General features: G+C 47.3%; 23 non-coding genes and 4 pseudogenes across 23 annotated transcripts; 7 read left to right on the forward strand and 20 right to left on the reverse strand.

Annotated features, from left to right (window-relative positions):
- Positions 1 to 1,948: 1,948 nt before the first annotated feature.
- Positions 1,949 to 2,112, reverse strand: LOC134996931 (U1 spliceosomal RNA). Its single transcript, XR_010199491.1, has one exon. It is a non-coding gene; the product is annotated as a U1 spliceosomal RNA (small nuclear RNA).
- Positions 2,113 to 2,783: 671 nt separating this feature from the next.
- Positions 2,784 to 2,946, reverse strand: LOC134997437 (U1 spliceosomal RNA). The gene has a single exon (XR_010199950.1). It is a non-coding gene; the product is annotated as a U1 spliceosomal RNA (small nuclear RNA).
- Positions 2,947 to 3,098: 152 nt separating this feature from the next.
- LOC134997129 (U1 spliceosomal RNA) lies at positions 3,099 to 3,262 on the reverse strand. Its single transcript, XR_010199682.1, has one exon. It is a non-coding gene; the product is annotated as a U1 spliceosomal RNA (small nuclear RNA).
- Positions 3,263 to 3,930: 668 nt separating this feature from the next.
- LOC134997369 (U1 spliceosomal RNA) lies at positions 3,931 to 4,094 on the reverse strand. Its single transcript, XR_010199893.1, has one exon. It is a non-coding gene; the product is annotated as a U1 spliceosomal RNA (small nuclear RNA).
- Positions 4,095 to 4,246: 152 nt separating this feature from the next.
- Positions 4,247 to 4,410, reverse strand: LOC134997010 (U1 spliceosomal RNA). Its single transcript, XR_010199566.1, has one exon. It is a non-coding gene; the product is annotated as a U1 spliceosomal RNA (small nuclear RNA).
- A 670-nt stretch (positions 4,411 to 5,080) lies between these two features.
- Positions 5,081 to 5,243, reverse strand: LOC134997398 (U1 spliceosomal RNA). The gene has a single exon (XR_010199919.1). It is a non-coding gene; the product is annotated as a U1 spliceosomal RNA (small nuclear RNA).
- A 152-nt stretch (positions 5,244 to 5,395) lies between these two features.
- Positions 5,396 to 5,559, reverse strand: LOC134997005 (U1 spliceosomal RNA). Its single transcript, XR_010199561.1, has one exon. It is a non-coding gene; the product is annotated as a U1 spliceosomal RNA (small nuclear RNA).
- Positions 5,560 to 6,261: 702 nt separating this feature from the next.
- LOC134997419 (U1 spliceosomal RNA) lies at positions 6,262 to 6,396 on the reverse strand (annotated as a pseudogene).
- Positions 6,397 to 6,548: 152 nt separating this feature from the next.
- Positions 6,549 to 6,712, reverse strand: LOC134997088 (U1 spliceosomal RNA). The gene has a single exon (XR_010199642.1). It is a non-coding gene; the product is annotated as a U1 spliceosomal RNA (small nuclear RNA).
- Positions 6,713 to 9,073: 2,361 nt separating this feature from the next.
- Positions 9,074 to 9,229, forward strand: LOC134997468 (U1 spliceosomal RNA). Its single transcript, XR_010199965.1, has one exon. It is a non-coding gene; the product is annotated as a U1 spliceosomal RNA (small nuclear RNA).
- A 674-nt stretch (positions 9,230 to 9,903) lies between these two features.
- LOC134997182 (U1 spliceosomal RNA) lies at positions 9,904 to 10,067 on the forward strand. The gene has a single exon (XR_010199731.1). It is a non-coding gene; the product is annotated as a U1 spliceosomal RNA (small nuclear RNA).
- A 152-nt stretch (positions 10,068 to 10,219) lies between these two features.
- LOC134997408 (U1 spliceosomal RNA) lies at positions 10,220 to 10,382 on the forward strand. The gene has a single exon (XR_010199928.1). It is a non-coding gene; the product is annotated as a U1 spliceosomal RNA (small nuclear RNA).
- A 3,303-nt stretch (positions 10,383 to 13,685) lies between these two features.
- LOC134997031 (U1 spliceosomal RNA) lies at positions 13,686 to 13,849 on the reverse strand. The gene has a single exon (XR_010199586.1). It is a non-coding gene; the product is annotated as a U1 spliceosomal RNA (small nuclear RNA).
- Positions 13,850 to 14,541: 692 nt separating this feature from the next.
- Positions 14,542 to 14,683, reverse strand: LOC134997282 (U1 spliceosomal RNA; annotated as a pseudogene).
- Positions 14,684 to 14,834: 151 nt separating this feature from the next.
- LOC134997058 (U1 spliceosomal RNA) lies at positions 14,835 to 14,998 on the reverse strand. Its single transcript, XR_010199613.1, has one exon. It is a non-coding gene; the product is annotated as a U1 spliceosomal RNA (small nuclear RNA).
- A 692-nt stretch (positions 14,999 to 15,690) lies between these two features.
- Positions 15,691 to 15,832, reverse strand: LOC134997283 (U1 spliceosomal RNA; annotated as a pseudogene).
- Positions 15,833 to 15,984: 152 nt separating this feature from the next.
- Positions 15,985 to 16,148, reverse strand: LOC134997439 (U1 spliceosomal RNA). Its single transcript, XR_010199952.1, has one exon. It is a non-coding gene; the product is annotated as a U1 spliceosomal RNA (small nuclear RNA).
- Positions 16,149 to 17,452: 1,304 nt separating this feature from the next.
- On the forward strand, positions 17,453 to 17,526 carry TRNAN-AUU (transfer RNA asparagine (anticodon AUU)). Its single transcript has one exon. It is a non-coding gene; the product is annotated as a tRNA-Asn (tRNA).
- Positions 17,527 to 22,588: 5,062 nt separating this feature from the next.
- Positions 22,589 to 22,704, reverse strand: LOC134996946 (U5 spliceosomal RNA). Its single transcript, XR_010199505.1, has one exon. It is a non-coding gene; the product is annotated as a U5 spliceosomal RNA (small nuclear RNA).
- Positions 22,705 to 22,978: 274 nt separating this feature from the next.
- On the reverse strand, positions 22,979 to 23,094 carry LOC134996915 (U5 spliceosomal RNA). The gene has a single exon (XR_010199475.1). It is a non-coding gene; the product is annotated as a U5 spliceosomal RNA (small nuclear RNA).
- A 274-nt stretch (positions 23,095 to 23,368) lies between these two features.
- Positions 23,369 to 23,484, reverse strand: LOC134997490 (U5 spliceosomal RNA). Its single transcript, XR_010199985.1, has one exon. It is a non-coding gene; the product is annotated as a U5 spliceosomal RNA (small nuclear RNA).
- A 274-nt stretch (positions 23,485 to 23,758) lies between these two features.
- On the reverse strand, positions 23,759 to 23,874 carry LOC134996886 (U5 spliceosomal RNA). Its single transcript, XR_010199447.1, has one exon. It is a non-coding gene; the product is annotated as a U5 spliceosomal RNA (small nuclear RNA).
- A 264-nt stretch (positions 23,875 to 24,138) lies between these two features.
- On the reverse strand, positions 24,139 to 24,254 carry LOC134996930 (U5 spliceosomal RNA). Its single transcript, XR_010199490.1, has one exon. It is a non-coding gene; the product is annotated as a U5 spliceosomal RNA (small nuclear RNA).
- A 270-nt stretch (positions 24,255 to 24,524) lies between these two features.
- LOC134996908 (U5 spliceosomal RNA) lies at positions 24,525 to 24,640 on the reverse strand. Its single transcript, XR_010199468.1, has one exon. It is a non-coding gene; the product is annotated as a U5 spliceosomal RNA (small nuclear RNA).
- A 144-nt stretch (positions 24,641 to 24,784) lies between these two features.
- LOC134997461 (U1 spliceosomal RNA) lies at positions 24,785 to 24,912 on the forward strand (annotated as a pseudogene).
- Positions 24,913 to 25,505: 593 nt separating this feature from the next.
- On the forward strand, positions 25,506 to 25,669 carry LOC134997078 (U1 spliceosomal RNA). The gene has a single exon (XR_010199632.1). It is a non-coding gene; the product is annotated as a U1 spliceosomal RNA (small nuclear RNA).
- Positions 25,670 to 25,821: 152 nt separating this feature from the next.
- LOC134997268 (U1 spliceosomal RNA) lies at positions 25,822 to 25,984 on the forward strand. Its single transcript, XR_010199813.1, has one exon. It is a non-coding gene; the product is annotated as a U1 spliceosomal RNA (small nuclear RNA).
- The last annotated feature ends 8 nt before the right edge of the window (positions 25,985 to 25,992 follow it).

Here is a 25,992-nt window from a genome sequence, read left to right on the forward strand (position 1 = left end):
GTGCGCACTGGCGTGGACACTGATTACTGGGCAGCCGCTCCACTAGCCACCAGGTACAGTTAAGGAGCACAGGTCTGGGAGTTTTACTCCTATATTAACCCAATTTTGTACTGCCCGCAGCGCATTGTGATAGGTAATAGGGCCTGATTCAGGTTGGAATGCAATCACAATAAGCGATCCAACTGCAAAAATTGCTAACAGCATACGCATGTGCCTGCATTTTCTGCGGCACCCCGCAGAGAATGCGATCGCCTCTGCCTGTCAATCGGGGCGGGGGGGGGAGAGGGGGGTCAGCAACACTCCATTTCCAAGTCAGGGATGGAGCGGTGCGGGGGCAAGGCTTCAAAATGGGGTCTGCAACGGAGGAGACACAGGGGGCGTGGTCACAGCGGCTGTATGACATCACATTCAGCCGCTGTGATCACAAAAATGGTGGCGGCTTCCTGCGCGCACATACAGTCTGCACCAGCAGGAGGCTACACCATTTATTATGATCACGCTGAACTGCAGTGCGACTGCAATTACAGCATGGTCAAGAATGGAGGTGTCATGCTGGGTGGCCATGCCCTGTCACTGTGCAGGAGCCAGCACCGCACACATACTAGTCCCCGGGTGCAGCCCCCAACCCCCGGGACACCCGGAGCAACAAAATGTAGATTCAGGCCACCAGGCCACGCCCCTACCTATGAAACCATGCCTCCTTTTTACCATTGCGCTGCTTATCTGCGCGCACTGCATTACAATCTCCTTCGCCACCTCTCTGGGTGTCACCAGTGATAGTGACACCTCTGCCATGCTTGTAGCAGCTGGTCCTAAGATCTACGCCTCAAGCCCTGAGTGTTTGCCCTTGTGACTTGTTGATCATCATAGCGAAGCAGATGCTTACAGAAAACTGCAGGGGCTTAGATTGAAAATAAAAAAATTGATGGGTATAAGGTAGAGAGGAGCGGGTTCGGTTCTCCGAGAACCGAATTCCCGACGAACTCCACGTGGTTTACACTGGTCCGAGGCAGGCTCGGTTGTTCCCGCCTGACTCGGAAAACCTGAACAAGGGAAAATGTCATCATCCCGCTGTCGGATTCTCTCGAGATTCGGATTCCATATAAAGAGCTGCGCGTTGCCGCCATTTTTACTCGAGCATTGAAGAGAGAGCGGAGAGGACGTGGCTATGTTCTCTCAGTGGAAATCTCAATATCAGTGCTCAGTATCAGTGGTTACTTATTGCTGCTCAGTAATACTAGTAGTGTGTCTCTCCTGCTCAGTGTCAGTTCTCAGTAGTATCCTCATCAGTGCTCAGTATCACTGCTCATTGTCTTGTGCTGCATTGTGGTGCTCAGCATACTACAGTACATTACTAATAGTCCAGTGCTGCATCTTGCTGCTCAGTGTCAGTTCTAGTATCCTCATCAGTGCTCACTATCACTGCTCATTACATTGTGGTGTTCTGTATACTACAGTAACATAGTAATATAGTAACATATAGTAACATAGTTTTTGAGGTTGAATAGAGGCAAATTGCCCATCGTGTTCAACCTGTTTTAAGTTGTGATGATTCTACATACTTGCTGAATAATGTTTTATGACTAGTTAGCTACTATAACTCATGTTACCCCCGGATTAACCATGTTGATATTTTAAGTATTATAACCTTGGATAGCTTTTTCATTCAGAAATGTATCCATTCCTTTTTTAAATCCAATTACAGAGTCCGCCATTACCACCTTCCCTGGCAGGGAATTCCACATCCTGATTGCCCTAACAGTGAACATCATAGTATCTCACCTGGCAGGTAAGTAGGAGTTGGGCTAGAGCTGTGGAGGATTGCTGCTCGGGCACCCCCTGTCAAGTGAAGGAGATCCAACTGAGGCAGCACAAGGGAACTCTCGAAAGAAGAACAAGGCTAGAGGAAGATCTGAGACAAAGAAATCTGACTTTTACCAGAGCTGACCAGAGGAAAGCACAAACGCAGTCCCCCACTACCACAAATAATGCAGTCGAGTTTCCCACATTTAGGGAAATCACAGGGGTCAGCATACCCAGAGTGCAATGAATGAACCTCACCCTGGGAGAACAATCTTCATGACCATGGTATCTCCTATGCAAAATAAGTATGATTTGGGATAGGGCTGGGGAGGGCCGCTGCTCAGGCACATCTCTGTCAAGTAAAGGAGATTCAACTGAGGCAACACAAGGGAACTCTCATCTGGGGACAACAACTGCAGGGAGAACACATATTTTCAGATGAACATGGGAGGGCAGAAGGCTGCCTAACACTGAAGCACCCCCAAACAACAAACCAAATGCAACTACTAGTGCAAGCATTCCTGGGGGAAGGCCTGCAGCAGATGGATTTGCATATGGTGATGTCATCCAAGCAGTGGGTCAAAGTTGGCTTCAACCCTCGTCTGCATATGAAAATAAAAAAGAGGTGTGCAGGGCATGGCGGCCTTTTGCGGCGCTTGGATGACCCCTAGTTTGCATTAAACACCTCCACCTTCCTTCGGTGTGGGGCTCATGTTGGCTATGCCCCAGCCCCTGAAGCATTCAAGCTGATTTCTTGCAGCAGCTGGGCACTGTAACAGCTCCAGAGCTGCTCTGTAAAGCAAGTAAAAGGGTGTGGGCCCTGCAGCACTACCTGTAGTTTGCATTGTGCGTTGGAAGGCACAAAGTAAGCAGACGGGAGAAGTCAGGATAGTGCACAAGGGCATAGAAGGGAGCGGCTCAAGAAAAGAGAAGTGGAAACAGACAGCAAACTAGGCTGGAGAGAGACCTGAGACAAAGAGATCTGAATTATACGAGAGCCGACCAGAGGAAACACAAATTATGTAATCAAGTGTCCCACATTTGGGGAAATCGTAGGAGCAGCACACCCAGAGTGCATTGGGTGAGCCTTGCCCTGGGAGAAGCACCTTCCTGATCATAGTATCTCACCTGGCAGGTAAGTAGGAGTTGGGCTAGAGCTGGGGAGGGTCGCTGTTCGGGCACCCCCCTGTCAAGTGAAGGAGATCCAACTGAGGCAGCACAAGGAAACTCTCGAAAAAAGAACAAGGCTAGAGGAAGATCTGAGACAAAGAAATCTGACTTTTACCAGAGCTGACCAGAGGAAAGCACAAACACAGTCCCCCACTACCACAAATAATGCAGTCGAGTTTCCCACATTTGGGGAAATGACAGGGGTCAGCATACCCAGAATGCAATGAATGAACCTCACCCTGGGAGAACAATCTTCATGACAATGGTATCTCCTATGCAAAATAAGTATGATTTGGGATAGGGCTGGGGAGGGCCGCTGCTCAGGCACATCTCTGTCAAGTAAAGGAGATTCAACTGAGGCAGCACAAGGGAACTCTCATCTGGGGACAACAACTGCAGGGAGAACACATATTTTCAGATGAACATGGGAGAGCAGAAGGCTGCCTAATACTGAAGCACCCCCAAACAACAAACCAAATGCAACAACTAGTACAAGCATTCCTGGGAAAAGGTCTGCAGAAGACGGATTTGCATACGGTGATGTCATCCAAGCAGTGGGCCAAAGTTGGCTGGAACCCTCATCTGCATATGAAAAGAGAAAAGGGGTATGCAGGGCATGGCGGCCTTTTGCGGCGCTTGGATGACCCTTAGTTCGCATTAAACACCTCCACCCTCCGTCGGTGTGGGGCTCATGTTGGCTATGCCCCAGCCCCTGAAGCATTCAAGCTGATTTCTTGCAGCAGCTGGGCACTGTAACAGCTCCAGAGCTGCTCTGTAAGGCAAGTAAAAGGGTGTTGGCCCTGCAGCACTACCTGTAGTTTGCATTGTGCGTTGGAAGGCACAAAGTAAGCAGACAGGAGAAGTCAGGAGAGTGCACAAGGGCAAGGGCAGGGGCTCAAGAAAAGAGAAGTGGAAACAGACAGCAAACTAGGCTGGAGAGAGACCTGAGACAAAGAGATCTGAATTATACGAGTAGCCGACCAGAGGAAACACAAATTATGTAGTCAAGTGTCCCACATTTGGGGAAATCGTAGGAGCAGCACACCCAGAGTGCAATGGGTGAGCCTTGCCCTGGGAGAAGCACCTTCCTGATCATAGTATCTCACCTGGCAGGTAAGTAGGAGTTGGGCTAGAGCTGGGGAGGGTCGCTGCTCGGGCACCCCCCTGTCAAGTGAAGGAAATCCAACTGAGGCAGCACAAGGAAACTCTCAAAAAAAGAACAAGGCTAGAGGAAGATCTGAGACAAAGAAATCTGACTTTTACCAGAGCTGACCAGAGGAAAGCACAAACACAGTCCCCCACTACCACAAATAATGCAGTCGAGTTTCCCACATTTGGGGAAATCACAGGGGTCAGCATACCCAGAATGCAATGAATGAACCTCACCCTGGAAGAACAATCTTCATGACCATGGTATCTCCTATGCAAAATAAGTATGATTTGGGATAGGGCTGGGGAGGGCCGCTGCTCAGGCACATCTCTGTCAAGTAAAGGAGATTCAACTGAGGCAGCACAAGAGAACTCTCATCTGGGGACAACAACTGCAGGGAGAACACATATTTTCAGATGAACATGGGAGAGCAGAAGGCTGCCTAATACTGAAGCACCCCAAACAACAAACCAAATGCAACAACTAGTACAAGCATTCCTGGGGGAAGGTCTGCAGAAGACGTATTTGCATACGGTGATGTCATCCAAGCAGTGGGCCAAAGTTGGCTGGAACCCTCATCTGCATATGAAAAGAGAAAAGGGGTATGCAGGGCATGGCGGCCTTTTGCGGCGCTTGGATGACCCTTAGTTCGCATTAAACACCTCCACCCTCCGTCGGTGTGGGGCTCATGTTGGCTATGCCCCAGCCCCTGAAGCATTCAAGCTGATTTCTTGCAGCAGCTGGGCACTGTAACAGCTCCAGAGCTGCTCTGAAAGGCAAGTAAAAGGGTGTGGGCCCTGCAGCACTACCTGTAGTTTGCATTGTGCGTTGGAAGGCACAAAGTAAGCAGACAGGAGAAGTCAGGAGAGTGCACAAGGGCATAGAAGGCAGCGGCTCAAGAAAAGAGAAGTGGAAACAGACAGCAAACTAGGCTGGAGAGAGACCTGAGACAAAGAGATCTGAATTATACGAGAGCCGACCAGGGGAAACACAAATTATGCAGTCAAGTTTCCCACATTTGGGGAAATCGCAGGAGCAGCACACCCAGAGTGCAATGGGTGAGCCTTGCCCTGGGAGAAGCACCTTCATGATCATAGTATCTCACCTGGCAGTTATGTAGGAGTTGGGCTAGAGCTGGGGAGGGTCGCTGCTCGGGTACCCCCCTGTCAAGTGAAGGAGATCAAACTGAGGCAGCACAATGGAACTCTCGAAAGAAGAACAAGGCTAGAGGAAGATCTGAGACAAAGAAATCTGACTTTTACCAGAGCTGACCAGAGGAAAACACAAACACAGTCCCCCACTACCACAAATAATGCAGTTGAGTTTCCCACATTTGGGGAAATCACAGGGGTCAGCATACCCAGAATGCAATGAATGAACCTCACCCTGGGAGAACAATCTTTATGACCATGGTATCTCCTATGCAAAATAAGTATGATTTGGGATAGGGCTGGGGAGGGCCGCTGCTCAGGCACATCTCTGTCAAGTAAAGGAGATTCAACTGAGGCAGCACAAGGGAACTCTCATCTGGGGACAACAACTGCCGGGAGAACACATATTTTCAGATGAACATGGGAGGGCAGAAGGCTGCCTAATACTGAAGCACCCCCAAACAACAAACCAAATGCAACAACTAGTACAAGCATTCCTGGGGGAAGGTCTGCAAAAGACGGATTTGCATACAGTGATGTCATCCAAGCAGTGGGCCAAAGTTGGCTGGAACCCTCATCTGCATATGAAAAGAGAAAAGGGGTATGCAGGGCATGGCGGCCTTTTGCGGCGCTTGGATGACCCTTAGTTCGCATTAAACACCCCCACCCTACTTCGGTGTGGGGCTCATGTTGGCCATGCCCCAGCCCCTGAAGCATTCAAGCTGATTTCTTGCAGCAGCTTGGCACTGTAACAGCTCCAGAGCTGCTCTGTAAGGCAAGTAAAAGGGTGTGGGCCCTGCAGCACTACCTGTAGTTTGCATTGTGCATCGGAAGGCACAAAGTAAGCAGACAGGAGGAGAAGTCAGGATAGTGCACAAGGGTATAGAAGGGAGGGGCTCAAGAAAAAAGAAGTGGAAACAGACAGCAAACTAGGCTGGAGAGAGACCTGAGACAAAGAGATCTGAATTATATGAGAGCCGACTAGGGGAAACACAAATTATGCAATCAAGTTTCCCATATTTGGGGAAATCGCAGGGGCAGCACACCCAGAGTGCAATGGGTGAGCCTTGCCCTGGGAGAAGCAACTTCATGATCATAGTATCTCACCTGGCAGGTAAGTAGGAGTTGGGCTAGAGCTGGGGAGGGTCGCTGCTCGGGCACCCCCCTGTCAAGTGAAGGAGATCCAACTGAGGCAGCACAAGGGAACTCTTGAAAGAAGAACAAGGCTAGAGGAAGATCTGAGACAAAGAAATCTGACTTTTACCAGAGCTGACCAGAGGAAAGCACAAACACAGTCCCCCACTACCACAAATAATGCAGTTGAGTTTCCCACATTTGGGGAAATCACAGAGGTCAGCATACCCAGAACGCAATGAATGAACCTAACCCTGGGAGAACAATCTTCATGACCATGGTATCTCCTATGCAAAATAAGTATGATTTGGGATAGGGCTGGGGAGGGCCGCTGCTCAGGCACATCTCTGTCAAGTAAAGGAGATTCAACTGAGGCAGCACAAGGGAACTCTCATCTGGGGACAACAACTGCAGGGAGAACACATATTTTCAGATGAACATGGGAGGGCAGAAGGCTGCCTAATACTGAAGCACCCCCAAACAACAAACCAAATGCAACAACTAGTGCAAGCATTCCTGGGGGAAGGCCTGCCGCAGATGGATTTGCATATGGTGATGTCATCCAAGCAGTGGGTCAAAGTTGGCTTCAACCCTCGTCTGCATATGAAAAGAGAAAAGGGGCATGCAGGGCATGGCGGCCTTTTGCGGCGCTTGGCTGACCCCTAGTTTGCATTAAACACCTCCACCCTCCGTCGGTGTGGGGCTCATGTTGGCTATGCCCCAGCCCCTGAAGCATTCAAGCTGATTTCTTGCTGCAGCTGGGCACTGTAACAGCTCCAGAGCTGCTCTGTAAGGCAAGTAAAAGGGTGTGGGCCCTGCAGCACTACCTGTAGTTTGCATTGTGCGTTGGAAGGCACAAAGTAAGCAGACAGGAGAAGTCTGGAGAGTGCACAAGGGCATAGAAGGCAGCGGCTCAAGAAAAGAGAAGTGGAAACAGACAGCAAACTAGGCTGGAGAGAGACCTGAGACAAAGAGATCTGAATTATACGAGAGCCGACCAGGGGAAACACAAATTATGCAGTCAAGTTTCCCACAGGAGTATATAGGATACGACCCAGTGGTACCTGACGACATAGATACTAACAGCTATTTAATAACATTACGCTAGAAAGTGATTATTAGCAACATATATATCTATATAAACAACCCCGCCAGGGTTGTGCCTTCAAAAATAATCACACACGGACACGCTTTTTAAACCTTTTTTTCACATCTCTTTATTCTTCTTATGCACATGTATGTTAGTTCTGTGATTTTAACCTTTATGTTTCACTGCAGTTTGGGATAATAATATTAATATTTATCCAATTTTAATACATACTTAATAAAGGTTATATTTTATGATTCATTCATTCTGTCCAGTGCGTCAACAGTGCAGATTTCTTCTTGTTTTTTCTCCCAAATTCTATAACAATGACAGTAAATGTTGTTTCTTTTCAAACAGAACTTTCTTGACCATGCTTCTTGCTTGAAAGATCTGGGAGCACATGGAAAACAGTACAAACCATGCAGTATCACAAGAGCCTTTATTTGATATTTCATGAAGATAGAGCAGAATTGAGGACACGTCAACTATTTCTGCCGAAGGTGGTTCATCTTTCCACATGGTGCCTTTGGCCACTGACACCTTCGTTGAGTCAAAGTCTCTGGCTGTGGTCAGAACTTTGAAAATTTATGTCACCAGAACGGTTCAGATTAGGAAAACAGAGGCTCTGTTTGTCCTGTATGCTCCCAACAGGATTGGGTGTCCTGCTTCCATGTAGACAATTATGCGCTGGATCTGTGGTAAGATTCAGCATGCTCATTCCACGGCAGGATTGCCGTTACTGAATTAGGTGAAGACCCATTCTACTAGAAAGGTGGGTTCATCCTGGGCAGCTGGTCGGGGAGTCTCGGCATTGCAACTTTGCCGAGCAGCTATTTAGTAAACACTTTTGCTAAGTTTTACAAGTTTTAGAGTAAAGGAGATTCAACTGAGGCAGCACAAGGGAACTCTCATCTGGGGACAACAACTGCAGTGAGAACACATATTTTCAGATGAACATGGGAGGGCAGAAGGCTGCCTAATACTGAAGCACCCCCAAACAACAAACCAAATGCAACAACTAGTACAAGCATTCCTGGGGGAAGGTCTGCAGAAGACGGATATGCATATAGTGATGTCATCCAAGCAGTGGGCCAAAGTTGGCTGGAACCCTCATCTGCATATGAAAAGAGAAAAGGGGTATGCAGGGCATGGCGGCCTTTTGCGGCGCTTGGATGACCCTTAGTTCGCATTAAACACCCCCACCCTCCTTCGGTGTGGGGCTCATGTTGGCCATGCCCCAGCCCCTGAAGCATTCAAGCTGATTTCTTGCAGCAGCTTGGCACTGTAACAGCTCCAGAGCTGCTCTGTAAGGCAAGTAAAAGGGTGTGGGCCCTGCAGCACTACCTGTAGTTTGCATTGTGCATTGGAAGGCACAAAGTAAGCAGACAGGAGGAGAAGTCAGGATAGTCCACAAGGGTATAGAAGGGAGGGGCTCAAGAAAAAAGAAGTGGAAACAGACAGCAAACTAGGCTGGAGAGAGACCTGAGACAAAGAGATCTGAATTATATGAGAGCCGACCAGGGGAAACACAAATTATGCAGTCAAGTTTCCCACATTTGGGGAAATCGCAGGGGCAGCACACCCAGGTGAGATACTATAATCAGGAAGGTGCTTCTCCCAGGGCAAGGCTCACCCATTGCACACTGGGTGTGCTGCTCCTACGATTTCCCCAAATGTGGGACACTTGACTGCATAATTTGTGTTTCCTCTGGTCGGCTCTCGTATAATTCAGATCTCTTTGTCTCAGGTCTCTCTCCAGCCTAGTTTGCTCTCTGTTTCCACTTCTTTTTTCTTGAGCCCCTCCCTTCTATACCCTTGTGGACTATCCTGACTTCTCCTCCCGTCTGCTTACTTTGTGCCTTCCAATGCACAATGCAAACTACAGGTAGTGCTGCAGGGCCCACACCCTTTTACTTGCCTTACAGAGCAGCTCTGGAGCTGTTACAGTGCCCAGCTGCTGCAAGAAATCAGCTTGAATGCTTCATGGGATGGGGCATGGCCAACATGAGCCCCACACCAAAGGAGGGTGGGGGTGTTTAATGCGATCTAGGGGTCATCCAAGCACCGCAAAAGGCCGCCATGCCCTGCACGCCCCTTTTCTCTTTTCATATGCAGATGAGGGTTGAAGCCAACTTTGACCCACTGCTTGGATAACATCACCATATGCAAATCCATCTGCTGCAGGCCTTCCCCCAGGAATGCTTGCACTAGTTGTTGCATTTGGTTTGTTGTTTGGGGGTGCTTCAGTATTAGGCAGCCTTCTGCCCTCCCATGTTCATCTGAAAATATGTGTTCTCACTGCAGTTGTTGTCCCCATATGAGAGTTCCCTTGTGCTGCCTCAGTTGAATCTCCTTTACTTGACAGAGATGTGCCTGAGCAGCGGCCCTCCCCAGCCCTATCCCAAATCATACTTATTTTGCATAGGAGACACCATGGTCATGAAAATTGTTCACCCAGGGTGAGGTTCATTCATTGCATTCTGGGTATGCTGACCCCTGTGATTTACCCAAATGTGGGAAACTCGCCTGCATTATTTGTGGTAGTTGGGGACTGTGTTTGTGTTTTCCGCTGGTCAGCTCTGGTAAAAGTCAGATTTCTTTGTCTCAGATCTTCCTCTAGCTTTGTTCTTCTTTCGAGAGTTCCATTGTGCTGCCTCAGTTGGATCTCCTTCACTTGACAGGGGGGTGCCCGAGCAGCGACCCTCCCCAGCTCTAGCCCAACTCCTACTTACCTGCCAGGTGAGATACTATGATCTTGAAGGTGCTTCTCCCAGGGCAAGGCTCAACCATTGCACTCTGGGTGTGCTGCCCCTGCGATTTCCCCAAATATGGGAAACTTGACTGCATAATTTGTGTTTCCCCTGGTCGGCTCTCGTATAATTCAGATCTCTTTGTCTCAGGTCTCTCTCCAGCCTAGTTTGCTGTCTGTTTCCACTTCTCTTTTCTTGAGCCGCTCCCTTCTATGCCCTTGCGCACTATCCTGACTTCTCCCGTCTGCTTACTTTGTGCCTTCCAACGCACAATGCGAACTACAGGTAGTGCTGCAGGGCCCACACCCTTTTATTTGCCTTACAGAGCAGCTCTGGAGCTGTTACAGTGCCCAGCTGCTGCAAGAAATCAGCTTGAATGCTTCAGGGGCTGGGGCATAGCCAACATGAGCCCCACACCGAAGGAGGGTGGAGGTGTTTAATGCGAACTAGGGGTCATCCAAGCGCCGCAATAGGCCGCCATGCCCTGCATAACCCTTTTCTCTTTTCATATGCAGATGAGGGTTCCAGCCAACTTTGGCCCACTGCTTGGATGACATCACCGTATGCAAATTCGTCTCCTGCAGACCTTCCCCCAGGAATGCTTGTACTAGTTATTGCATATGGTTTGATATTTGATGGTGCTTCAGTATTAGGCAGCCTTCCGCCCTCCCATGTTCATCTGAAAAAATGTGGTCTCCCTGCAGTTGTTGTCCCCAGACGAGAGTTCCCTTGTGCTTCCTCAGTTGAATCTCCTTAACTTGACGGGGGAGGGGCTTGCCCGAGCAGCCACCCTCCCCAGCCCTATCCCAACTCATACTTATTTTGCATATGAGATCTCTATATCATGAAGATTGTTATCACAGGGTGAAGTTCATCCATTATATTTTAAAATAGGAAGGTTCAAATTACATATTTGAATTGCATCTATGTGCTGGATTCAAATGTCCCCCCCCCTTCCTTTCTCAATTGTGCCCGTCAGCAGCTATTCTAAGGTTGCTGCCAATGGGTGTGACACATTAATTTCTTCTGTGGGGTACACTGGACTCCACAAGGATTCACATTGGGGTGTAGAGTAGGATCTTGATCTGAGGCACCAACCGGCTCAAAGCTTTTGACTGTTCCCAAGATGCTCAGCGCATTCTCCTCTATAACCCCGCTTCCATGAACAGGGAGCTCAGTTTGTAGTTGGTGCCTTCAGTAGCAGGCCACTTAACAGGGGCCTGCCTCAGGCAGCCTATTCTTAGCTATTAATTTTGACAAGAAAATAAGAACTTTTTTTATGAGAATCTACAAGGGCTGCAGCAGGCTAGGTCTAATAGACATCTTTACTGCAGCTTCATCACTCCCAGCGGCGCTGTATACTCCCGTGCCCTGGTTGCTGGGTCACTGCAGCGGAGGCTCCGGTTTCTTCCTAAGGTCAGTCACACACGCACCGCCCTTCCGGATCACGAGGCCGCTGATGAAGGGGAGCGTGGCCGTAGGGGGTGGACCGTGTGCGCACTGGCGTGGACACTGATTACTGGGCAGCCGCTCCACGAGCCACCAGGTACAGTTAAGGAGCACAGGTCTGGGTTTTTTTCTCCCATATTAAACCAATTTTGTACTGCCCGCAGCGCATTGTGATAGGTAATAGGGCCTGATTCAGGTTGGATTGCAATCACAGTAAGCGATCCAACTGCAAAAATTGCTAAGAGCATACGCATGTGCCTGCATTTTCTGCGGCACCCCGCAGAGAATGCGATCGCCTCTGCCTGTCAATCGGGGCAGGGGGGGAGAGGGGGGTCAGCAACACTCCATTTCCAAGTCAGGGATGGAGCGGTGCGGGGGCAAGGCTTCAAAATGGGGTCTGCAACGGAGGAGACACAGGGGGCGTGGTCACAGCGGCTGTATGACATCACATTCAGCCGCTGTGATCACAAAAATGGTGGCGGCTTCCTGCGCGCACATACAGTCTGCACCAGCAGGAGGCTACACCATTTTTTATGATCACGCTGAACTGCAGTGCGACTGCAATTACAGATTGGTCAAGAAGGGAGGCGTCATGCTGGGTGGCCATGTCCTGTCACTGTGCAGGAGCCAGCACCGCTCACACACTAGTCCCCGGGTGCAGCCCCCAACCCCCGGGACACCTGGAGCAACAAAATGTAGATTCAGGCCACCAGGCCACGCCCCTACCTATGAAACCATGCCTCCTTTTTACCATTGCGCTGCTTATCTGCGCGCACTGCATTACAATCTCCTTCGCCACCTCTCTGGGTGTCACCAGTGATAGTGACACCTCTGCCATGCTTGTAGCAGCTGGTCCTAAGATCTACGCCTCAAGCCCTGAGTGTTTGCCCTTGTGACTTGTTGATCATCATAGCGAAGCAGATGCTTACAGAAAACTGCAGGGGCTTAGATTGAAAATAAAAAAATATATGGGTATAAGGTAGAGAGGAGCGGGTTCGGTTCTCCGAGAACCGAATTCCCCACGAACTCCACGTGGTTTACACTGGTCCGAGGCAGGCTCGGTTGTTCCCGCCTGACTCGGAAAACCTGAACAAGGGAAAATGTCATCATCCCGCTGTCGGATTCTCGCGAGATTCGGATTTCATATAAAGAGCTGCGCGTTGCCGCCATTTTTACTCGTGCATTGAAGAGGGAGCGGAGAGGACGTGGCTATGTTCTCTCAGTGGAAATCTCAATATCAGTGCTCAGTATCAGTGGTTACTTATTGCTGCTCAGTAATACTAGTAGTGTGTCTCTCCTGCTCAGTGTCAGTTCTCAGTAGTATCCTCATCAGTGCTCAGTATCACTGCTCATTGTCTTGTGCTGCATTGTGGTGCTCAGCATACTACAGTACATTACTAATAGTCCAGTGCTGCATCTTGCTGCTCAGTGTCAGTTCTAGTATCCTCATCAGTGCTCACTATCACTGCTCATTACATTGTGGTGTTCTGTATACTACAGTAACATAGTAATATAGTAACATATAGTAATATAGTTTTTGAGGTTGAAAAGAGGCAAATTGCCCATCGTGTTCAACCTGTTTTAAGTTGTGATGATTCTACATACTTGCTGAATAATGTTTTATGACTAGTTAACTACTACAACTCATGTTACCCCCGGATTAACCATGTTGATATTTTAAGTATTATAACCTTGGATAGCTTTTTCATTCAGAAATGTATCCATTCCTTTTTTAAATCCAATTACAGAGTCCGCCATTACCACCTTCCCTGGCAGGGAATTCCACATCCTGATTGCCCTAACAGTGAAGATCATAGTATCTCACCTGGCAGGTAAGTAGGAGTTGGGCTAGAGCTGTGGAGGATTGCTGCTTGGGCACCCCCTGTCAAGTGAAGGAGATCCAACTGAGGCAGCACAAGGGAACTCTCGAAAGAAGAACAAGGCTAGAGGAAGATCTGAGACAAAGAAATCTGACTTTTACCAGAGCTGACCAGAGGAAAGCACAAACACAGTCCCCCACTACCACAAATAATGCAGTCGAGTTTCCCACATTTGGGGAAATCACAGGGGTCAGCATACCCAGAATGCAATGAATGAACCTCACCCTGGGAGAACAATCTTCATGACCAAGGTATCTCCTATGCAAAATAAGTATGATTTGGGATAGGGCTGGGGAGGGCCGCTGCTCAGGCACATCTCTGTCAAGTAAAGGAGATTCAACTGAGGCAGCACAAGGGAACTCTCATCTGGGGACAACAACTGCAGGGAGAACACATATTTTCAGATGAACATGGGAGGGCAGAAGGCTGCCTAAAACTGAAGCACCCCCAAACAACGAACCAAATGCAACTACTAGTGCAAGCATTCCTGGGGGAAGGCCTGCAGCAGATGGATTTGCTTATGGTGATGTCATCCAAGCAGTGGGTCAAAGTTGGCTTCAACCCTCGTCTGCATATGAAAAGAAAAAAGGGGTGTGCAGGGCATGGCGGCCTTTTGCGGCGCTTGGATGACCCCTAGTTCGCATTAAACACCTCCACCCTCCTTCGGTGTGGGGCTCATGTTGGCTATGCCCCAGCCCCTGAAGCATTCAAGCTGATTTCTTGCAGCAGCTGGGCACTGTAACAGCTCCAGAGCTGCTCTGTAAAGCAAGTAAAAGGGTGTGGGCCCTGCAGCACTACCTGTAGTTTGCATTGTGCGTTGGAAGGCACAAAGTAAGCAGATGGGAGAAGTCAGGATAGTGCACAAGGGTATAGAAGGGAGGGGCTCAAGAAAAAAGAAGTGGAAACAGACAGCAAACTAGGCTGGAGAGAGACCTGAGACAAAGAGATCTGAATTATATGAGAGCCGACCAGGGGAAACACAAATTATGCAGTCAAGTTTCCCACATTTGGGGAAATCGCAGGGGCAGCACACCCAGAGTGCAATGGGTGAGCCTTGCCCTGGGAGAAGCATCTTCATGATCATAGTATCTCACCTGGCAGGTAAGTAGGAGTTGGGCTAGAGCTGGGGAGGGTCGCTGCTCGGGCACCCCCTGTCAAGTGAAGGAGATCCAACTGAGGCAGCACAAGGGAACTCTCGAAAGAAGAACAAGGCTAGAGGAAGATCTGAGACAAAGAAATCTGACTTTTACCAGAGCTGACCAGAGGAAAGCACAAACACAGTCCCCCACTACCACAAATAATGCAGTTGAGTTTCCCACATTTGGGGAAATCACAGGGGTCAGCATACCCAGAATGCAATGAATGAACCTAACCCTGGGAGAACAATCTTCATGACCATGGTATATCCTATGCAAAATAAGTATGATTTGGGATAGGGCTGGGGAGGGCCGCTGCTCAGGCACATCTCTGTCAAGTAAAGGAGATTCAACTGAGGCAGCACAAGGGAACTCTCATCTGGGGACAACAACTGCAGGGAGAACACATATTTTCAGATGAACATGGGAGGGCAGAAGGCTGCCTAATACTGAAGCACCCCCAAACAACAAACCAAATGCAACAACTAGTGCAAGCATTCCTGGGGGAAGGCCTGCAGCAGATGGATTTGAATATGGTGATGTCATCCAAGCAGTGGGTCAAAGTTGGCTTCAACCCTCGTCTGCATATGAAAAGAATAAAGGGGTGTGCAGGGCATGGCGGCCTTTTGCGGCGCTTGGATGACCCCTAGTTCGCATTAAACACCTCCACCCTCCTTCGGTGTGGGGCTCATGTTGGCTATGCCCCAGCCCCTGAAGCATTCAAGCTGATTTCTTGCAGCAGCTGGGCACTGTAACAGCTCCAGAGCTGCTCTGTAAAGCAAGTAAAAGGGTGTGGGCCCTGCAGCACTACCTGTAGTTTGTATTGTGCGTTGGAAGGCACAAAGTAAGCAGACGGGAGAAGTCAGGATAGTGCACAAGGGTATAGAAGGGAGGGGCTCAAGAAAAAAGAAGTGGAAACAGACAGCAAACTAGGCTGGAGAGAGACCTGAGACAAAGAGATCTGAATTATATGAGAGCCGACCAGGGGAAACACAAATTATGCAGTCAAGTTTCCCACATTTGGGGAAATCGCAGGGGCAGCACACCCAGAGTGCAATGGGTGAGCCTTGCCCTGGGAGAAGCATCTTCATGATCATAGTATCTCACCTGGCAGGTAAGTAGGAGTTGGGCTAGAGCTGGGGAGGGTCGCTGCTCGGGCACCCCCCTGTCAAGTGAAGGAGATCCAACTGAGGCAGCACAAGGGAACTCTCGAAAGAAGAACAAGGCTAGAGGAAGATCTGAGACAAAGAAATCTGACTTTTACCAGAGCTGACCAGAGGAAAGCACAAACACAGTCCCCCACTACCACAAATAATGCAGTTGAGTTTCCCACATTTGGGGAAATCACAGGGGTCAGCATACCCAGAATGCAATGAATTAACCTAACCCTGGGAGAACAATCTTCATGACCATGGTATCTCCTATGCAAAATAAGTATGATTTGGGATAGGGCTGGGGAGGGCCGCTGCTCAGGCACATCTCTGTCAAGTAAAGGAGATTCAACTGAGGCAGCACAAGGGAACTCTCATCTGGGGACAACAACTGCAGGGAGAACACATATTTTCAGATGAACATGGGAGGGCAGAAGGCTGCCTAATACTGAAGCACCCCCAAACAACAAACCAAATGCAACAACTAGTGCAAGCATTCCTGGGGGAAGGCCTGCCGCAGATGGATTTGCATATGGTGATGTCATCCAAGCAGTGGGTCAAAGTTGGTTCAAACACCTTTGCAAAGTTCTATAAGTTTGATACCCTGGCTGAGGAGGACCTCCTGTTTGCTCAATCGGTGCTGCAAAGTCATCCGCACTCTCCTGCCCGTTTGGGAGCTTTGGTATAATCCCCATGGTCCTTACGGAGTCCCCAGCATCCTCTAGGACGTAAGAGAAAATAAGATTTTAAACCTACCGGTAAATCTTTTTCTCGTAGTCCGTAGAGGATGCTGGGTGCCCGTCCCAAGTGCGGTCTACTTCTGCAAGACTTGTATATAGTTATTGCTTACATAAGGGTTATATGTTAGTTTTCATCGGTCTTGGACTGATGCTATGTTGTTTTCATACTGTTAACTGGGTAGTATATCACAAGTTATACGGTGTGATTGGTGTGGCTGGTATGAATCTTGACCTTGGATTAACAAAAATCCTTTCCTCGTACTGTCCGTCTCCTCTGGGCACAGTTTCTCTAACTGAGGTATGGAGGAGGGGCATAGAGGGAGGAGCCAGTGCACACCCAGATCTAAAGTCTTTCTTAAAGTGCCCATGTCTGCTGCGGAGCCCGTCTATCCCCCATGGTCCTTACGGAGTCCCCATCATCCTCTACGGACTACGAGAAAAAAAAATTACCGGTAGGTTTAAAATGTTATTTTTTTCTCTGCAACCCACTGCTAAATTGTGCTTCCTAGCTGTTTTTTATAAAATCACTTAATTAAATCTAACTCTGATTACGTCAGAGAAGGCCAGGTACCCTACACCATAAGAGGGGGTTTGAAATTTTGACTTGTCTACTTAAAGATCACCAAAATCTGATGACAAGGTCAATTACATCCCTGGGTGGGATTGAACCACCAACCTTTTGGTTAATAGCCCATGTAAGTGCAAGAAATCCTGAAGCACTCACTCATCATGGGAAAGTACCAATGTGTTTCTTACAAAAATTCTCCAGATTATTGACTTTTTAAAGTTTTTCTAGGAAACGTTCTAGATGAATGCTTATTAGCCTTTGTCAGTATTGACTTTCGCAAGGTGTCTCTGTGGCGCAATCGGTTAGCATGTTTGGCTATTAACCAAAAGGTTGGTGGTTCAATCCCACCCAGGGATGTAATTGACCTTGTAATCAGATTTTGGTGATCTTTAAGTAGACAAGTCAAAATTTCAAAAAACCCCCTTATGGTGTAGGGTACCTGGCCTTCTCTGATGTAATCAGAGTTAGATTTGATTAAGTGATTTTATAAAAAAACAGCTAGGAAGCACAATTTAGCAGTGAGTTGCAGAGAAAAAAAATTATGCTGGCAGAAAAGTCCAATTGAGTGATTAAACAGCTCTTCATTTTCTGATTTTATGTTTATGCTAACAAATTTGCTCTCTGAAAAGTGTCCACAAAGCCAAGTCTCTGATTAACACCTTTGTAGGAATGGTTTTTCACCTATTACTGAATTAAACTTGCTTCATTGGAAAGGCATCAAAGATGCATCCTCATTTCAATGTCTACTGAAATAATACAGGTTGACACCAGGAAACGTCACTGCATCCTTGCTGCTTCCTCATGGGGAAGTCTGTTTAATGTGAAAACAAGGTGATATCTAATCAGCACACAGGTAAGGAATTAAGAAAATCTTTCTTTATGGGTGAAGATGTTTCTCACAAATTGTTGTCCCAATGCATCATTGAAATTCAAGATGGAAGATGATTTTCATATATCACTTGTACATTTTGCATTGCTCTTCTGGTGACAATGTAGTTTGTTTTTGTCAATTACCATTTCAGTAATAGGGTAAAGAAAATTAAGTGGATTTTTTAAAGAAAACAATGCTGTCAATATACTATTAAAACAAATTAAAATGATAAAAGTTATTGTACTTTAAGTAAAAATAAAAGTGCCAAAATATCAATCCCAGTTTTTGATTACTTTAATTATAAAAAAAAAAATGCACATAGCAGAGGATAGTTTCGATCAATCGACCTCTGGGTTATGGGCCCAGCATGCTTCCATTGCACTACTCTGCTGCTCATGGAAGTGTCAGAGATCCTGAAGACTAAATTGATTAAAGGCCTTAAAGTACTGGACTATAAGGAAAGACTTACTAGGCTGAATATTTATACACTAGAAAAGAGGTGCCTAAGAGGAGATATTATTAATATCTTCAAATATGTAAAGATACATAACAAAGAGTTATCAGAGGAATTATTTATTAAAAGAACACGTGGTCACTCGCTGCGACTGGAGGAAAGTTCAGAACGCAATGGAGGAAAGGTTTCTTCACTGTTAGGGCAATCAGGATGTGGAATTCCCTGCCAGGGAAGGTGGTAATGGCGGACTCTGTAATTGGATTTAAAAAAGGAATGGATACATTTCTGAATGAAAAAGCTATCCAAGGTTATAATACTTAAAATATCAACATGGTTAATCCGGGGGTAACATGAGTTATAGTAGCTAACTAGTCATAAAACATTATTCAGCAAGTATGTAGAATCATCACAACTTAAAACAGGTTGAACACGATGGGCAATTTGCCTCTATTCAACCTCAAAAACTATGTTACTATATTACTATGTTATTGTAGTATACAGAACACCACAATGCAATGAGCAGTGATAGTGAGCACTGATGAGGATACTAGAACTGACACTGAGCAGCAAGATGCAGCACTGGACTATTAGTAATGTACTGTATTATGCTGAGCAACACAATGCAGCACAAGACAATGAACAGTGATACTGAGCACTGATGAGGATACTACTGAGAACTGACACTGAGCAGGAGAGACACACTACTAGTATTACTGAGCAGCAATAAGTAACCACTGATACTGAGCACTGATATTGAGATTTCCACTGAGAGAACATAGCCACGTCCTCTCCGCTCTCTCTTCAATGCACGAGTAAAAATGGCAGCAACGCGCAGCTCTTTATATGGAATCCGAATCTCGCGAGAATCCGACAGCGGGATGATGACATTTTCCCTTGTTCAGGTTTTCCGAGTCAGGCGGGAACAACCGAGCCTGCCTCGGACCAGTGTAAACCACGTGGAGTTCGTGGGGAATTCGGTTCTCGGAGAACCGAACCCGCTCCTCTCTACCTTATACCCTATAATTTTTTTTATTTTCAATCTAAGCCCCTGCAGTTTTCTGTAAGCATCTGCTTCGCTATGATGATCAACAAGTCACAAGGGCAAACACTCAGGGTTTGAGGCGTAGATCTTAGGACCAGCTGCTACAAGCATGGCAGAGGTGTCACTATCACTGGTGACACCCAGAGAGGTGGCGAGGGAGATTGTAATGCAGTGCGCGCAGATAAGCAGTGCAATGGTAAAAAGGAGGCATGGTTTCATAGGTAGGGGCGTGGCCTGGTGGCCTGAATCTACATTTTGTTGCTCCGGGTGTCCCGGGGGTTGGGGGCTGCACCCGGGGACTAGTGTGTGAGCGGTGCTGGCTCCTGCAAAGTGACAGGGCATGGCCACCCAGCATGACGCCTCCCTTCTTGACCATGCTGTAATTGCAGTCGCACTGCAGTTCAGCGTGATCATAAAAAATGGTGTAGGCTCCTGCTGGTGCAGACTGTATGTGCGCGCAGGAAGCCGCCACCATTTTTGTGATCACAGCGGCTGAATGTGATGTCATACAGTCGCTGTGACCACGCCCCCTGTGTCTCCTCCGTTGCAGACCCCATTTTGAAGTCTTGCCCCCGCACCGCTCCATCCCTGACTTGGAAATGGAGTGTTGCTGACCCACCTCTCCCCCCCTTCCCCGCCCCGATTGACAGGCAGAGGCGATCACATTCTCTGCGGGGTGCCGCAGAAAATGCAGGCACATGCGTATGCTCTTAGCAATTTTTGCAGTTGGATCGCTTATTGTGATTGCAATCCAACCTGAATCAGGCCCTATTACCTATCACAATGCGCTGCGGGCAGTACAAAATTGGGTTAATATAGGAGAAAAACCCCCAGACCTGTGCTCCTTAACTGTACCTGGTGGCTAGTGGAGCGGCTGCCCAGTAATCAGTGTCCACCGCAGTGCGCACACGGCCCACCCCCTACGGCCTCGCTCCCCTTCAGCAGCGGCCTCGTGATCCGGAAGGGTGGTGTGTGTGTGACTGACCTTAGGATGAAACCGGAGCCTCCGCTGCAGTGACCCAGCAACCAGGGCACGGGAGTATACAGCGCCGCTGGGAGTGATGAAGCTGCAGTAAAGATGTCTATTAGACCTAGCCTGCTGCAGCCCTTGTAGATTCTCATAAAACAAGTTCTTCTTTTCTTGTCAAAATTAATAGCTAAGAATAGGCTGCCTGAGGCAGGCCCCTGTTAATTGGCCTGCTACTGAAGGCACCAACTACAAACTGAGCTCCCTGTTCATGGAAGCGGGGTTATAGAGGAGAATGCACTGAGCTTCTTGGGAACAGTCAAAAGCTTTGAGCCGGTTGGTGCCTCAGATCAAGATCCTACTCTACACCCCAATGTGAATCCTTGTGGAGTCCAGTGTACCCCACAGAAGAAATTAATGTGTCACACCCATTGGCAGCAACCTTAGAATAGCTGCTGACGGGCACAATTGAGAAAGGAAGGGGGGGGGGACATTTGAATCCAGCACATAGATGCAATTCAAATATGTAATTCGTACCTTCCTATTTTAAAATATAATGGATGAACCTCACCCTGTGAGAACAATCTTCATGATCAAGAGATCTCATATGCAAAATAAATATGAGTTGGGATAGGGCTGGGGAGGGCTGCTCGGGCAGCACCTCCCCCATCAAGTTAAGGAGATTCAACTGAGGAAGCACAAGGGAACTCTCGTCTGGGGACAACAACTGCAGGGAGACCACATCTTTTCAGATGAACATGGGAGGGCGGAAGGCTGCCTAATACTGAAGCACCATATGCAACAACTAGTACAAGCATTCCTGGGGGAAGGTCTGCAGCAGACAGATTTGCATACGGTGATGTTATCCAAGCAGTGGGCCAAAGTTGACTGGAACCCTCATCTGCATATGAAAAGAGAAAAGGGGCATGCAGGGCATGGCGGCCTTTTGCAGTGCTTGGATGACCCCTAGTTCACATTAAACACCCCCACCCTCCTTTGGTGTGGGGCTCATGTTGGCCATGCCCCATCCCCTGAAGCATTCAAGCTGATTTCTTGCAGCAGCTGGGCACTGTAACAGCTCCAGAGCTGTTCTGTAAGGCAAGTAAAAGGGTGTGGGCCCTGCAGCACCACCTGTAGTTCGCATTGTGCGTTGGAAGGCACAAAGTAAGCAGACGGGAGGAGAAGTCAGGATAGTGCGCAAGGGCATTCTTTTCTCTTAGTCCGTAGAGGATGCTGGGGTCACATTAAGAACCATGGGGTATGGACTGGGACGGGTGCCCAGCATCCTCTACAGACTAAGAGAAAAGGATTTACCGGTAGGTATTAAAATCCTATTTTCTCATACGACCTAGAGGATGCTGGGGTCACATTAAGAACCATGGGGTTATACCAAAGCTCTTGAACGGGTGGGAGAGTGCGTACGACTCTGCAGCACCGAATGACCCAACTTAAGGTTATCATCAGCCAAGGTATCAAACTTGTAAAACTTAGCAAAAGTGTTTACTAAATAGCTGCTCGGCAAAGTTGCAATGCCGAGACTCCCCGACCAGCTGCCAAGGATGAACCCACCTTTCTAGTAGAATGGGTCTTCACCTACTTCAGTAACGGCAATCCTGCCGTGGAACGAGCATGCTGAATCTTACCACAGATCCAGCGCATAATGGTCTGCATGGAAGCAGGACACCAAATCCTGTTGGGAGCATACAGGACAAACAGAGCCTCTGTTTTCCTAATCTGAACCGTTCTGGTGACATACATTTTCAAAGTTCTGACCACAGCCAGAGACTTTGACTCAACGAAGGTGTCAGTGGCCAAAGGCACCATGTGGAAAGATGAACCACCTTCGGCAGAAATTGTTGACGTGTCCTCAATTCTGCTCTATCTTCATGAAAGATCAAATAAAGGCTCTTGTGATACTGCATGGTTTGTACTGTTTTCCATGTGCTCCCAGACCTTTAAGCAAGTAGCATGGTCAAGAAAGTTCTGTTTGAAAAGAAACAACATTTACTGTCATTGTTATGCAAATAAACTTACATTAAAGCTAACAAGAAAGCACACTCGTTCTGTCTTTAAACTGATAAAAGAAACCCCAATAATATGGGGCATGCAAAAATTGAGATAAAACTCAGTTTTGCTCCTCTCCACGGAAATCTTTAATAAAAGGCGAAATATTTGTTAGTTCTGAAGAGAAACCAGAGCATGACCAAGATTCCACCTGTCGCCTGAGTGCCATGCCAGCAGTTCTCATTCAGCTGAAAGTGAGCACCCAATTTGAATGAAAGAAAGCAGATTTCTCACCAGGCTTCCCCTTGCTATAAACATGGTTTGTACTCTTTTCTATGTGCTCCCAGATCTTTCAAGCAATTAGTATAGTCAAGAAAGTTCTGTTTGAAAAGAAACAAACATTTACTGTCATTTCTATGCAAATGAGCTTACATTAAAGCACACTCGTTCTATCTTTAAACCGATAAAAGAAACCCCAATAAGACGGAGCATGCAAAAATTGAGATAAAACTCAGTTTTGCTCCTCTCCACGGAAATCTTTAGTAAAAGGCGAAAGATCTGTTCGTTTTGAAGAGAAACCAGAGCATGACCAAGATTCCACCTGTCGCCTGAGTGCCATGCCAGCAATCCTCATTCAGCTCAAAGTGAGCACCCAATTTGAAAGAAAGAAAGCAGATTTCTCACCAGGCTTCCCCTTGCTATAAACATGGTTTGTACTCTTTTCCATGTGCTCCCAGATCTTTCAAGCAATTAGTGTGGTCAAGAAAGTTCTGTTTGAAAAGAAACAAACATTTACTGTCATTTCTATGCAAATGAGCTTACATTAAAGCACACTCATTCTATCTTTAAACCGATAAAAGAAACCCCAAAAAGATGGGGCATGCAAAAATTGAGATAAAACTCAGTTTTGCTCCTCTCCACGGAAATCTTTAGTAAAAGGCGAAAGATTTGTTCGTTCTGAAGAGAAACCAGAACATGACCAAGATTCCACCTGTCGCCTGAGTGCCATGCCAGCAGTCCTCATTCAGCTCAAAGTGAGCACCCAATTTGAAAGAAAGAAAGCAGATTTCTCACCAGGCTTCCCCTTGCTATAAACATGGTTTGTACTCTTTTCCATGTGCTCCCAGATCTTTCAAGCATTTAGTATAGTCAAGAAAGTTCTGTTTGAAAAGAAACAAACATTTACTGTCATTTCTATGCAAATGAGCTTACATTAAAGCACACTCGTTCTATCTTTAAACCGATAAAAGAAACCCCAATAAGACGGAGCATGCAAAAATTGAGATAAAACTCAGTTTTGCTCCTCTCCACGGAAATCTTTAGTAAAAGGCGAAAGATCTGTTCGTTTTGAAGAGAAACCAGAGTATGACTAAGATTCCACCTGTCGCCTGAGTGCCATGCCAGCAGTCCTCATTCAGCGCAAAGTGAGCACCCAATTTGAAAGAAAGAAAGCAGATTTCTCACCAGGCTTCCCCTTGCTATAAGCATGGTTTGTACTCTTTTCCATGTGCTCCCAGATCTTTCAAGCAATTAGAATGGTCAAGAAAGTTCTGCTTGAAAAGAAACAGACATTTATAGTCATTGTTATGCAAATAAACTTACATTAAAGCTAACAAGAAACTGATAAAAGAAACCCCAATAATATGGGGCATGCAAAAATTGAGATAAAACTCAGTTTTGCTCCTCTCCACAGAAATCTTTAATAAAAGGCGAAAGATTTGTTCGTTCTGAAGAGAAACCAGAGCATGACCAAGATTCCACCTGTCGCCTAAATGCTGTGCCAGCAGTCCTCATTCAGATCAAAGTGAGCGCCCAACTTGAAAGTAAGCAGATTTCTCACCTGGCTTCTCCTTGCTATAAGCATGGTTTGTACTGTATTCCATGTGCTCCCAGATCTTTCAAGCAAGTAGCATGGTCAAGAAAGTTCTGTTTGAAAAGAAACAAACATTTACTGTCATTTCTATGCAAATGAGCTTACATTAAAGCACACTCATTCTATCTTTAAACCGATAAAAGAAACCCCAAAAAGATGGGGCATGCAAAAATTGAGATAAAACTCGGTTTTGCTCCTCTCCACGGAAATCTTTAATAAAAGGCGAAAGATTTGTTCGTTCTGAAGAGAAACCAGAGCATGACCAAGATTTTTATCTGAAAATATGTGTTCTCCCTGCAGTTGTTGTCCCCAGATGAGAGTTCCCTTGTGCTGCCTCAGTTGAATCTCCTTTACTTGACAGAGATGTGCCTAAGCAGCGGCCCTCCCCAGCCCTATCCCAAATCATACTTATTTTGCATAGGAGATACCATGGTCATGAAGATTGTTCTCCCAGGGTGAGGTTCATTCATTGCATTCTGGGTATGCTGACCCCTGTGATTTTCCCAAATGTGGGAAACTCGCTTTTATACCCTTGTGCACTATCCTGACTTCTCCTCCTGTCTGCTTACTTTGTGCCTTCCAATGCACAATGCAAACTACAGGTAGTGCTGCAGGGCCCACACCCTTTTACTTGCCTTACAGAGCAGCTCTGGAGCTGATACAGTGCCAAGCTGCTGCAAGAAATCAGCTTGAATGCTTCAGGGGATGTGGCATGGCCAACATGAGCCCCACACCGAAGGAGGGTGGGGGTGTTTAATGCGAACTAAGGGTCATCCAAGCGCCGCAAAAGGCCGCCATGCCCTGCATACCCCTTTTCTCTTTTCATATGCAGATGAGGGTTCCAGCCAACTTTGGCCCACTGCTTGGATGACATCACCGTATGCAAATCCGTCTTCTGCAGAACTTCCCCCAGGAATGCTTGCACTAGTTGTTGCATTTGGTTTGTTGTTTGGGGGTGCTTCAGTATTAGGCAGCCTTCTGCCCTCCCATGTTCATCTGAAAATATGTGTTCTCCCTGCAGTTGTTGTCCCCAGATGAGAGTTCCCTTGTGCTGCCTCAGTTGAATCTCCTTTACTTGACAGAGATGTGCATGAGCAGCGGCCCTCCCCAGCCCTATCCCAAATCATACTTATTTTGCATAGGAGATACCATGGTCATGAAGATTGTTCTCCCAGGGTGAGGTTCATTCATTGCATTTTGGGTATGCTGACCCCTGTGATTTACCCAAATGTGGGAAACTCGACTGCATTATTTGTGGTAGTGGGGGACTGTGTTTGTGCTTTCCTCTGGTCAGCTCTGTTAAAACTCAGATTTCTTTGTCTCAGATTTTCCTCTAGCCTTGTTCTTCTTTCGAGAGTTCCCTTGTGCTGCCTCAGGTGGATCTCCTTCACTTGACAGGGGGGTGCCCGAGCAGCGACCCTCCCCAGCTCTAGCCCAACTCCTACTTACCTGCCAGGTGAGATACTATGATCAGGAAGGTGCTTCTCCCAGGGCAAGGCTCACCCATTGCACTCTGGGTGTGCTGCTCCTACGATTTCCCCAAATGTGGGACACTTGACTGCATAATTTGTGTTTCCTCTGGTCGGCTCTCGTATAATTCAGATCTCTTTGT

Source organism: Pseudophryne corroboree, unplaced genomic scaffold, assembly GCF_028390025.1.
Source record: "Pseudophryne corroboree isolate aPseCor3 unplaced genomic scaffold, aPseCor3.hap2 scaffold_144, whole genome shotgun sequence".
NCBI classification, from domain to species: domain Eukaryota; kingdom Metazoa; phylum Chordata; class Amphibia; order Anura; family Myobatrachidae; genus Pseudophryne; species Pseudophryne corroboree.